Source organism: Triticum urartu, chromosome 6A, assembly GCF_056163025.1.
Source record: "Triticum urartu cultivar PI428250 chromosome 6A, HENAU_Tu73, whole genome shotgun sequence".
In the NCBI taxonomy this organism is placed as follows: Eukaryota; Viridiplantae; Streptophyta; class Magnoliopsida; order Poales; family Poaceae; genus Triticum; species Triticum urartu.
This window is the reverse complement of record NC_141878.1, coordinates 577,346,767-577,359,127: the sequence shown is the minus strand read 5'-3', so window position 1 is coordinate 577,359,127 and position 12,361 is coordinate 577,346,767. Positions and strand designations below refer to the sequence as shown.

The window sequence follows — 12,361 nt, the reverse complement described above, 5'->3', positions numbered from 1 at the left end:
GTTGTGATGTGATGGTCAAGACGTGATTATATAAATTATTGTATGAGATGATCATGTTTTGTAACACATTTATCGGCAACTGGCAGGAGCCATATGGTTGTCGCTTTATTGTATGAAATGCAATCGCCATGTAATTGCTTTACTTTATCACTAAGCGGTAGCGATAGTCGTGGAAGCAATAGTTGGCGAGGCGAAAATGGTGCTACGATGGAGATCAAGGTGTCAAGCCGGTGATGATGCTGATCATGACGGTGCTTTGGAGATGGAGATCAAAGGCACAAGATGATGATGCCCATATCATATCACTTATATTAATTGCATGTGATGATTATCCTTTATGCATCTTATTTTTCTTAGTACGGCGGTAGCATTATAAGATGATCTCTCACTAAATTTCAAGGTATAAGTGTTCTCCCTGAGTATGCACTGTTGCTACAGTTCGTTGTGCCGAGACACCACATGATGATCGGGTGTGATAAGCTCTACGTTCACATACAACGGGTGCAAGCCAGTTTTGCACAAGCAGAATACTCGGGTTAAACTTGACGAGCCTAGCATATGCATATATGGCCTCGGAACACTGAGACCGAAAGGTCGAGCGTGAATCATATAGTAGATATGATCAACATAGTGATGTTCACCATTGAAAACTACTCCGTCTCACGTGATGATCGGACATGGTTTATTTGATATGGATCACGTGATCACTTAGATGATTAGAGGGATGTCTATCTAAGTGGGAGTTCTTAAGTAATATGATTAATTGAACTTTAATTTATCATGAACTTAGTCCTGATAGTATTTGCATATCTATGTTGTAGATCAATTGCTCGCGTATAGCTTCCCCGTTTTATTTATGATATGTTCCTAGAAAAAACTATGTTGAAAACGTTAGTAGCAATGATGCGGACTAGCTCCGTGATCTGAGTATTATCCTCATTACTTCACAAAAGAATTATGTCCTTGATGCACCACTAGGTGTCGGACCTACTGCAGGAGTAGAGGCAGAAGTTATGAACGTTTGGCAAGCTCGGTATGATGACTACTTGATAGTTTAGTGCGCCATACTTTACGGCTTAGAACCGGGACTGCAAAAACATTTTGAACACCACAGAGCATATGAGATGTTCCAAGAGTTGAAATTGGTATTTCAGACTCATGCCCGTGTTAAGAGGTATGATACCTTTGACAAGTACTTTGCCTACAAGATGGAGGAGAATAGCTCAGCTAGTGAGCATGTGCTCAGAATGTCTGAGTACTACAATCACTTGAATCAAGTGGGAGTTAATCTTCCAGATAAGATAGTGATTGACAGAGTTCTCTAGTCACTGTCTCCAAGTTACTAGAACTTCATGATAAACTATAATATGCAAGGGATACCGGAAACGATTCCCAAGCTCTTCGCGATGCTGAAATTGACGAAGGTAGAAATCAAGAAAAAGCATCAAGTGTTGATGGTTGACAAGACCACTAGTTTCAAGTAAAAGGGCAAGGGAAAGAAAGGGAACTTCAAGAAGAATAGCAAGCAATTTGCCACTCTCGTGAAGAAGCCCAAAGCTAGACCTAATCCTGAAACTGAGTGCTTCTACTGCAAAGGGAATGGTCACTGGAAGCGGAACTACCCCAAATACTTGGCGGATAAGACGGATGGCAAAGTGAACAAAAGTATATTTGATATACATGTTATTGATGTGTACTTTACTAGTGTTCATAGTAACCCCAGGGTATTTGATACCGGTTCAGTTGCTAAGATTAGTAACTCGAAACAGGAGTTGCAAAATGAACAGAGACTAGTTGAGGGCAAGGTGACGATGTGTGTTGGAAATGATTCCAAGGTTGATAAGATCACCATCACACACTCCTTTTACCTTCAGGGTTAGTGTTGAACCTAAAATAAATGTTATTTGGTGTTTGCGTTGAGCATGAATATGATTGGATCATGTTTATTGCAATACGGTTATTCATTTAAGTCAAAGAATAATTGTTGTTCTGTTTACATGAATAAAACCTTCTATGGTCATACACTTAATATAAATGGTTTATCTGAATCTCGGTCATAATGATACACATATTCATAATATTGATGCCAAAAGATGCAAAGTTGATAATGATAGTGCAACATACTTGTGGCACTGCCGATTAGGTCATATTGGTGTAAAGCGCATGAAGAAACTCCATGCTGATGGGTTTTGGAATCACTTGATGCTTGCGAACTATGCCTCATGGGCAAGATAACTAAAACTCCGTTCTTCGGAACAATGGAGCGAGCCACTAACTTATCGGTAATACATACGGATGTATGCAGTCCGATGAGTGTTAAGGCTCGAGGCGGGTATCATTATTTTCTGACCTTCACAGATGATTTGAGTAGTGGGTATATCTACTTGATGAAACACTAGTCTGAAACATTTGAAAAGCTCAAAGAATTTCAGAGTGAAGTAGAGAATCATCGTAACAAGAAAATAAAGTTTCTATGATATGATCGTAGAGGCGAATATTTGAGTTATGAGTTTGGCCTTCAATTAAGACAATGTGGAATAGTTTCACAAACTCATGCCACCTGGAACACCACATCATAATGGTGTGTCCAAACATTATAACTGTACTTTATTAGATATCGTGTGATCTATGATGTCTCTTACCGCATTACTACTATCGTTTTGGGGTTATGCATTAGAGACAGCTGCATTCACGTTAACTAGGGCACCATCTAAAAATCCATTGAGATGACATCGTATGAACTGTGGTTTAGCAAGAAACCTAAGCTATCATTTCTTAAAGTTTGGGGTTGCGATGCTTATGTGAAAAAGTTTCAGCCTGATAAGCTCAAACCCAAGTCGGAGAAGTGCGTCTTCATAGGATACCCAAAAGAAACTGTTGGGTACACCTTCTATCACAGACCCGAAGGCAATATATTTGTTGCTAAGAATGGATCCTTTCTAGAGAAGGAGTTTCTCTTGAAAGAAGTGAGTGCGAGGAAAGTAGAACTTGATGAGGTAATTGTACCTTCTCCCTTATTGGAAAGTAGTTCATCACAGAAATCAGTTCTAGTGATACCTACACCAATTAGTGAGGAAGCTAATGATGATGATCATGAAACTTCTGATCAAGTTACTACCGAACCTCGTAGGTCAACCGGAGTAAGATCTACACCAGAGTGGTATGGTGATCCTGTTCTGGAAGTCATGTTACTTGACCATGACGAACCTACGAACTATGAGGAAGCGATGATGAGCCCAGATTCAGCAAAATGGCTTGAGGCCATGAAATCTGAGATGGGATCCATGTGTGAGAACAAAGTGTGGACTTTGGTTGTTTTGCACGATGATCGGTAAGCCATTGAGAATAAATGGATCTTCAAGAGGAAGACGGATGCTGATAGTAGTGTTACTATCTACAAAGCTCGAATTGTCGCAAAAAGGTTTTCGACAAGTTCAAGGTGTTGACTACGATGATATTTTCATACTTGTATCGATGCTTAAAAGTCTGTCTGAATCATGTTAGCAGTTGCCGCATTTTATGAAATCTGGAAATGGATATCAAAACTACATTCCTTAATGGATTTATTAAAGAAGAGTTGTATATCCTAAAGGTGCTAACAAAGTGTGCAAGCTCCAGCGATCCATCTATGGACTGGTGCAAGCATCTCGGAGTTGAAATATACGCTTTAATGAGTTGATCAAATCATATAGTTTTATAGAGACTTTCGGAGAAGTCTGTATTTACAAGAAAGTGAGTGGGAGCTCTGTAGCATTTCTGATATTATATGTGGATGACATATTGTAGATCAGAAATGATACTGAATTTCTGGATAGTATAAAAGGATACTTGAATAAGAATTTTTCAATGGAAGACCTCGGAGAAGCTGCTTACATATTGGGCATCAAAATCTATAGAGATGGATCAAGACGCTTGATAAATTTTTCAATAAGTACGTACCTTGACAAGTTTTTGAAGTAGTTCAAAATGGAACAGTCAAAGAAGGAGTTCTTGCTTGTGTTGCAAGGTGTGAAGTTGAGTAAAGACTCAAAACCCGACCATGGCAGAAAATAGAAAGAGAATGAAAAGTCATTCCCTATGCCTCAGTCATAGGTTCTATAAAGTATGCTATGTTGTGTACCAGACCTATTGTATGCCTTAGCATGATTTTGGCAAGGGAGTACAATAGTGATCTAGCAGTAGATCACTGTTGGAAATATGCCCTAGAGGTAATAATAAATTGGTTATTATTATATTTCCTTGTTCATGATAATCATTTATTATCCATGCTAGAATTGTATTGATGGGAAACTCAGATACATGTGTGGATACATAGACAACACCATGTCCCTAGTAAGCCTCTAGTTGACTAGCTCGTTGATCAATAGATGGTTACGGTTTCCTGACCATGGACATTACATGTCGTTGATAACGGGATCACATCATTAGGAGAATGATGTGATGGACAAGACCCAATCCTAAGCCTAGCACAAGATCATGTAGTTCGTATGCTAAAGCTTTTCTAATGTCAAGTATCATTTCCTTAGACCATGAGATTGTGCAACTCCCGGATACCGTAGGATTGCTTTGGGTGTGCCAAACGTCACAAGTAACTGGGTGGCTATAAAGGTACACTACAGGTATCTCTGAAAGTGTCTGTTGGGTTGGCACGAATCAAGACTGGGATTTGTCACTCCGTGTAAACGGAGAGGTATCTCTGGGCCCACTCGGTAGGACATCATCATAATGTGCACAATGTGATCAAGGAGTTGATCACGGGATGATGTGTTACGGAACGAGTAAAGAGACTTGCCGGTAACGAGATTGAACAAGGTATCGGGATACCGACGATCGAATCTCGGGCAAGTATCGTACCGATAGACAAAGGGAATTGTATACGGGATTGATTGAATCCGCGACATCGTGGTTCATCCGATGAGATCATCGTGGAACATGTGGGAGCCAACATGGGTATCCAGATCCCGCTGTTGGTTATTGACCGGAGAGTTATCTCGGTCATGTCTACATGGTTCCCGAACCCGTAGGGTCTACACACTTAAGGTTCGATGACGCTAGGGTTATAGGGAATAGATATACGTGGTTACCGAATATTGTTTGGAGTCCCGGATGAGATCCCGGACGTCATGAGGAGTTCCGGAATGGTCCGGAGGTAAAGATTTATATATGGGAAGTCCTGTTTTGGTCGCCGGAAAAGTTTCGGGTTTTATCGGTAATGTACTGGGACCACCGGGAGGGTCCCGGTGGTCCACCAAGTGGGGCCACCAGCCCCGGAGGGCTGCATGGGCCAAGTGTGGGAGGGGACCAGCCCCTGGTGGGCTGGTGCGCCCCCCCCCCCCCCCCACCAAGGCCCAAGGCGCAAGGGAGAGTGGAAGGGGGCAAACCCTAGGCTCAGATGGGCCTAAGGCCCACCTAGTGGTGCGCCCCCTCTCTCCCCCCTTGGCCGCCCCCCTAGATGGGATCTAGGGCTGGCCGCCACCCCTAGGGGTGGAAACCTAGGTGGGGGCGCAGCCCCTCCCCTCCCCCTATATATACTTGAGGTTTGGGGCTGCCATAGACACGATTCAATCTCCTTCTTGGCGCAGCCCTACCCCTCTCCCTCCTCGTCTCTTGCGGTGCTTGGCGAAGCCCTGCTGGAGTACCACGCTCCTCCACCACCACCACGCCGTCGTGCTGCTGCTGGATGGAGTCTTCCCCAACCTCTCCTTCTCCCCTTGCTGGATCAAGGCGTAGGAGACGTCACCGGGCTGTACGTGTGTTGAACATGGAGGTGCCATCTGTTCGGCACTAGGATCATCGGTGATTTGGATCACGACGAGTACGACTCCATCAACCCCGTTCACTTGAACGCTTCCGCTTAGCGATTTACAAGGGTATGTAGATGCACTCTCCTTCCCCTCGTTGCTAGATTACTCCATAGATTGATCTTGGTGATGCGTAGAAAATTTTGAATTTCTGCTACGTTCCCCAACAATCACTGGACAGCGGTCAAAATTATTCTTAGAGGACTAAGGAAATATTTTTCAGTTATGGAGGTGATAAAACAGTTCGTCGTAAAGAGCTATATCGATGCAAGCTTTGACACCAATCTAGATGACTCCGAGTCTCGATCTAGGTACATATTGAAAGTGGGAGCAATTAGCTAGAGTAGCTCCGTGCAGAGTATTGTAGACATAGAAATTTGCAAAATACATATGGATCTGAATGTTGCAGACTCGTAGACTAAAATTTCTCTCACAAGCAAAACATGATCATACCTTATTACTCTTGGGTGTTAATCACATAAGCAATGTGAACTAGATTATTGACTCTAGTAAACCCTTTGAGTGTTGGTCACATGGCGATGTGAACTATGGGTATTAATCACATAAAGATGTGAAATATTGGTATTAAATCATATGGCGATGTGAACTAGATTATTGACTCTAGTGCAAGTGGGAGACTGAAGGAAATATGCCCTAGAGGCAATAATAAAGTTGTTATTTATATTTACTTATATCATGATAAATGTTTATTATTCATGCAAGAATTGTATTAACCGGAAACTTAGTACATGTGTGAATACATAGACAAACAGAGTGTCCCTAGTATGCCTCTACTAGACTAGCTCGTTAATCAAAGATGGTTAAGTTTCCTAGCCATAGACATGTGTTGTCATTTGATGAACGGGATCACATCATTAGAGAATGATGTGATGGACAAGACCCATCCGTTAGCTTAGCACTATGATCGTTTAGTTTATTGCTATTGCTTTCTTCATGACTTATACATGTTCCTATGACTACGAGATTATGCAACTCCCGAATACCGGAGGAAGACTAAGTGTGCTATCAAACATCACAACGTATCTGGGTGATTATAAAGATGCTCTACAAGTGTCTCCAATGGTGTTTGTTGAGTTGGTACAGATCAAGATTAGGATTTGTCACTCCAATTGTCGGAGAGGTATCTCTGGGCCCTCTCGGTAATGCACATCACTATAAGGCTTGCAAGCAATGTTACTAATGAGTTAGTTGTGGGATGTTGCATTACGGAACGAGTAAAGAGACTTGCCGATAATGAGATTGAACTAGGTATGATGATACCGACGATCGAATCTCGGGCAAGTAACATACCGGTGACAAAGGGAACAACGTATGTTGTTATGCGGTTTGACCGATAAAGATCTTCGTACAATATGTAGGAACCAATATGAGCATCTAGGTTCCGCTATTGGTTATTGACCGGAGATGAGTCTCGGTCATGTCTATAAAGTTCTCGAACCCGTAGGGTCCGCACACTTAACGTTCGATGAAGATCGGTATTATGAGTTTATGTATTTTGATGTAACGAATGTAGTTCGGAGTCCCGGATGTGATCACGGACATGACAAGGAGTCTCGAAATGGTCGAGATATGAAGATTGATATATTGGAAGGTTATGGTTCGACACCGGAATGGTTTTGGATGAGTTCAGGCATATACCGGAGTACCGGGGGGTTACCGGAACCCCTCGCGGGCTTAATGGGCCTACATGGGCTTTAGTGGAAGAGAGAGGAGGCGGCCAAGAGGTGGAGGCGCGCCCCCCAAGCCCAATCTTTCCCTTCATTCCCCCTCCTATCATATATAGATGTGTTCACAAGATCAAGACCATAGAGGCCATCTAGAAGTCCAAGATGATGGAGTAGGAAAATACCAAGGAGTTCATGAGGGAGATGCACATTCTCTCCCAGGCCAACCACCAAAACATCTTGAAGCTTCTCGTCTGCTGCCTTGAGGTGGAGTAACCAATGCTGGTCTATGAGTGTCTCAAACGACACCCTCTTCCACTTCATCCACTACGAGTAGCTTAACACCGACATGCCCATGGATAGTCGTAGAGGCATTGGCATACATGCACTCAAAGACCTACCTGCCAATCCTCCATGAAGACGTTAGGAAGGCCAACATCCTCCTCCAGAGCAATTTCATTACAAAGTATTGGACTTCGGGGCGTAGTCAGCATCAAGTGGCAACGCTAAGATTGCGGCAATAGTGTAGGAGACCCACGGGTACCTAGACCTGGAGTACCTCATGATGTGTCAGCTAAGACAAAATCAACGTGTACAACTTTGAAGTTGTGTTGCTAGAACTCAATTTCTAACTAGGAAGAAGTCACTATGCTTCAATGGGCATGAGGAGGACAAGAGTCCGGTGCCGCCTATGGTGATCGTGAAGGCCAGGGGGCACGATGAGCTCTTGGACTACCAAGTGAGGAAGGAGATGGGACCCGAGGTATAGGAAGAGGTCACACTCTTTGTGACACAGTATTGACCATGAGGAGGGAGGAGCAGTTGTTCATGAAGGACGTCGCAGAGAGGAAACATTGACAACCGTGGGGTCATGATGGTGGTGATTCAGAGAGAAGGGAGAGGTATCACTTGCTTGGCGGGAGGAATAAGGAGATGTAGGTTATAAGTTCAGACCTCAAGACATCATTGACCTTGAAGGGGGCAATACATCATTTTTAGCTTGTAGATCGGGGTACTCCCTCCATTCAGGTATGTAAGGCTGACACGGGTTTTTAGGTCTTCAATTTGAGTAGCGAAATGTGTGTAATATGTCACCAATAGTATATGTTTAAAAACTTTCTTTGACAATGAATCCAATAATGTATTTTTACTTTTTAGTCACATATAACACACGTTCTCCTTCGTAGATTGCTTGAAACTTCTCAAGGTTAAGAATCTCCAACGCCCCACGATTGGTGTAGCGACAGACGCTCTCCTAATGAATCTTGTAAACTTGTTTCAGATTACAATCGGACAGCACACCGCCACACCTACGCACATGTGTAGCATTATCTTGGCTGACTTGGCTAACTTGTGCCGAGATGGTTATGCTAGACTAGAGGCTAGGGTGATTTTTCCTCAAGCATATACTGTCCCGGTAGCTTAGGTGATGTGCCTTGCCTGCAGAGCTACAACAAGATACTGATTCCTCCTTTCATGTGCTACACATTCACGCCCTCGCCTAACTACAGTAGCTAGTACGCAGCCGCTGACCTCCTTGCTATTTATACACCCCGAGTTGTGTCTGCATAGAACACAACACCAGAGTCAGAGGAGAGCAGAGCAGAGCAGCCAAGCAAAGTAAAGAGATCAAGAGAGATGGCGTCCAGGGCATTCCCAGCTCTGGTCCTTCTCGTGCTCATCTGCGGCCAGCTCGTGGTCGGCGGCCATGCCCAGCCCTACATCGGCGGCACCAGGGGAGGAGGAGGATCTGCCGCCGGACTGCGGCCACCGACTTCCACCGCCACCCATGGCCACTCCTCCACCATTGGTAATCTATTGCGGTAACCAATCTCTCATGATTTTAGCTGTAATCAATCTCTGCACACAACATCGAGTTATCCCTACTCTACTTCTCCATTTGCTTGCCATTGATAAACCATTTCATCTCCTGCCATGTCATGACATTTAACCTGTCCCTGGTTCTGAGTCTTCTGACAGTTGTTTGTTTGGGTTGGGGTCATACCAGGAGCATACGACGGGACTGGAAGGCCTTCAGCCATGGGAGAAGACAAGTCCTTCATGATCAACAGCCTGCCGGCGCACGACCACCCGCTTCCTGTCCCGCCGTCCGGTCAGTAGACCATGAAGTGCAGCCGAGCTTGAGACCAACGACCGTGTAGCCAGCACTAAGAATAAATTTGTGTGAAGTTGCTGTGTTTGCAGGATGACTCTGTTTCTGTCATCAGGGGTATAAAATTAAGCAGAATACAACAAACTACTACTAATGTACTGTTGAGAAAGTTGGGAATTCACAGTGCTTTCAAGGGAACATATATAAGTAAGTTTATCCCAAAATTTCGTCTACATCTTACCAAAAAACAGAATGAATTTTTCTCAATGGTGCATGAACGTTTTCGATCTTACACTGTTTTGTACTGAAAAATGTGCATGGTCTAGGCTAGAACGACCTCTCGAACGAAACCACGAGAACCACTTCTCCTTGAGAAGATTGCAAGCAAATACCAAAGAGAAAGGCCGATATCTACATGACTACATCCGATTTCCTCCCTTTGGCCAGATACCAAAACCATCGATCTCTAACTAGAGGCAGAAATACAACTTCACAATAAGCCTCTCAACCTAGCACTAGTTCTAGTGAGTCAACCCTGGCACCACCGCTGCTTCTGCCCATCGCTAGTTTGTGAGAAATCAACAAGGCAAAAATTGAGCCGTTGTCTGTGAAGATCTATCTACAGATGGATGGAGCGGTTGCATCATGTTGGTCAATCGAATTCAGCCAGCCACCGCATCACCCCCGCGGCTCACCATCCATGGATGCCCTACAGAAAGCGCCACCCTATTCAAAAAACGCCAGCGAACTCGAGGGACGAAGATGGGCTTTTTTGTTTCAGGGGATCGAAGAGGGCTGGTCGGCCAGGGTTTGTGGCTGAGGGAGGAGCAAACCAATTTCTTGAGCAATGCCCAGCTTCTTCTTCGCATAATCATAATATGTATTTGGTTTCCTGACATGAAAGTATAGTAAATTTAGCTTCCACATCAGCAGAAAAAAACGTGCATTAAAATTAGCCAGAACTGAGGTACATCTAGCATCTTGGTAAGAAAAAAGAGGCGACTGGTAATTTTTTTGATGGCGTCCTTGATCAACTCATTAACATCATGGCCTTCCTGACCCTAGAAGCAAACACAAATTTCTTTAGTGAGAACAAACACTCCAGTTTTTTTGAGCAAAAGAGGGATGCTGATAGGCAATATGACAACATCTGTCGCTACTCGTATCTAGTTGATGAAGGATGTTGATAGTCTAGGCCTAATACCAAACAAACCTCGTAGCCAAACCTAACATCTAAGACCCGAGATCCCAATTAGGACGCCTGCTGAGTATGAGGCACCCATCAGTCCGACGCACTCCTCAATCAGGACACATGTGGGTATGAGGCCGCCGTAGCCGCCTGCCACCAATTCATCTTCATTGTTGAACTACTGCATCTACCTTGCCCGGTCTAGTTGCTATTGACGCCACCACGACGCCAGACAACGCCACCATCCTGCGCTTGTCCATCATCACACGCCCACCGGCGAGACCTCGCTGCTCCATGCCGCCGAGACCCGTCATCGTCGACGCGAGAGATGGCACGCCACACCACCTCACGCCTCTTCCAACCAGCGCCGCTCCACAAACGATGCCCCCAAGAGGCAACACGACACCGCAGCACCGCTATCGTCTGATCCGGTGATCTTAGGATTTCTCCCGGAGCGGCACGAGCAGGTTGACAATAGTTGCTTGACGATGCCTTCATCAAGGTAATGACATAGACGTCGCCATCGCCCGCCATGACCGGAGTCGGCTCGGTTTTCATCGGTGACACTGTCTCCCCAACTCGCCGCCGATGCTAATAGTGGGATCCAAGATCCGTCACTATGAGCCTGGCCAACCGCCTTCGGTGGAGAAGGCAGCCACCACCACCATGCCCGGGCCAAGAGACCCGGATGTCCTCGTGCCGCGAAGATAACCCAGGGGAGATCTCCTCTTGCCGTTGTCGACACGAGGTGCAGCCGCAGTAGATCTCGATCTAAATCCCTCGGGCCTAGATCAGATCTCATCGCAATCTCATCCGCCAATGGCGCCGGAGATCTCTTGACCACCGCCAACCCGTTGCGCACTGTCGTTGGAGGAGGGAGATGGACGCCGCTGCCCCCCCATGTTACCGCTGGCCGAGGACTGCGCCGCCGCCTCACCACAGGGGCTTCGCCCCGCGGCGTCCTCAGCGACGGCGGCAGTAGTGGGAGGCGATGGAGGAGGAGGGCAAAGGGCGCTGCGGACGAGGGCTCCCCGGGGGCGGGGCGGCGCCGCCACCTCGGGAGAGAGAGGGGCGGCCCAGCCCGGGTTACCAGAAAGCACTTGTCACCTACTCGTACATACATTATCTGGAAGGATGAGGCGCTGCTAGTCCTGCAAGTGAACAGTACCAATTCTCCTCGAGATTGGAGGGCAGGAACAACGCTAACAGGCTCGCATCGTCCATTCCCCGGTATTTCTAGCCACTTCTTTCATTTTAACCATGGCCATCTCAACTGCAAAGTCCTTGTAACTTCTCAAGGTTAAGAATCTCCAACGCCCCACGATTGGTGGAGCGACCGACTTAATCTTGTAAACTTCTTTCATATTACGATACCTATGCACATTTGTAACATTATCTTGGCTGACTTGGCTAACTCGTGCCGAGAAGATTATGCTAGACTAGAGGCCAGGGTGATTTTTCCTCAAGCACATGACCTTGTAATCTGTCCCGGTAGCTTAGAGCATCTCCGGCTGTTGTGCCCCTGAAGCGTTTTTTCGGCCTCCTGAGAAGGCACCGGTGGATTTTTTAAGCC

At 45.4% G+C, this 12,361-nt stretch overlaps 1 long non-coding RNA gene across 1 annotated transcript; it reads left to right on the top strand.

The window, feature by feature from the left end:
- Positions 1 to 9,045: 9,045 nt before the first annotated feature.
- LOC147966566 (uncharacterized) lies at positions 9,046 to 9,823 on the top strand. Its single transcript, XR_015607798.1, has 2 exons — positions 9,046 to 9,296; positions 9,495 to 9,823. It is a non-coding gene; the product is annotated as an uncharacterized LOC147966566 (long non-coding RNA).
- The last annotated feature ends 2,538 nt before the right edge of the window (positions 9,824 to 12,361 follow it).